Source organism: Geospiza fortis, unplaced genomic scaffold (genome assembly GCF_000277835.1).
Source record: "Geospiza fortis unplaced genomic scaffold, GeoFor_1.0 scaffold32, whole genome shotgun sequence".
In the NCBI taxonomy this organism is placed as follows: domain Eukaryota; kingdom Metazoa; phylum Chordata; class Aves; order Passeriformes; family Thraupidae; genus Geospiza; species Geospiza fortis.
The window spans coordinates 1325350-1325622 of record NW_005054428.1 but is presented as its reverse complement, the minus strand read 5'-3'; the positions used below and the strand labels follow the sequence as shown (position 1 = coordinate 1325622).

The window sequence follows — 273 nt, the reverse complement described above, 5'->3', positions numbered from 1 at the left end:
GAGGTGGGAAACACAACCCGAGAGCCCCCCCAGCCCTCAAGCAAAGCTGCCAGCACCTCTGAGGGATCCCCCTGAGGAGCAGAGCCCCCAGCGTGGTCCCGCTCCTGGGGTGGGGGATGCTGGTCAGTTTGGGGCGGGGAGCAGGGTGATGCTGTTCACCCCCAGCCCCCGAGCCAGGTCACCACTGTCCCCATGCCGGATCCCCTCCCCAGCCCCGGGCGGGGCCAGCCGGGTCCTGCGGCCTTTGGGGACACGGGGGGCACAGAGCGCGGC

General features: G+C 71.4%; 1 protein-coding gene across 1 annotated transcript in view; it reads left to right on the top strand.

Annotated features, from left to right (window-relative positions):
• The window catches only part of FABP3 (fatty acid binding protein 3), a 9011-nt gene that overhangs the window by 1096 nt on the left and 7642 nt on the right, over positions 1-273 (top strand). The gene's annotated exons all lie outside the window — the stretch shown is intronic.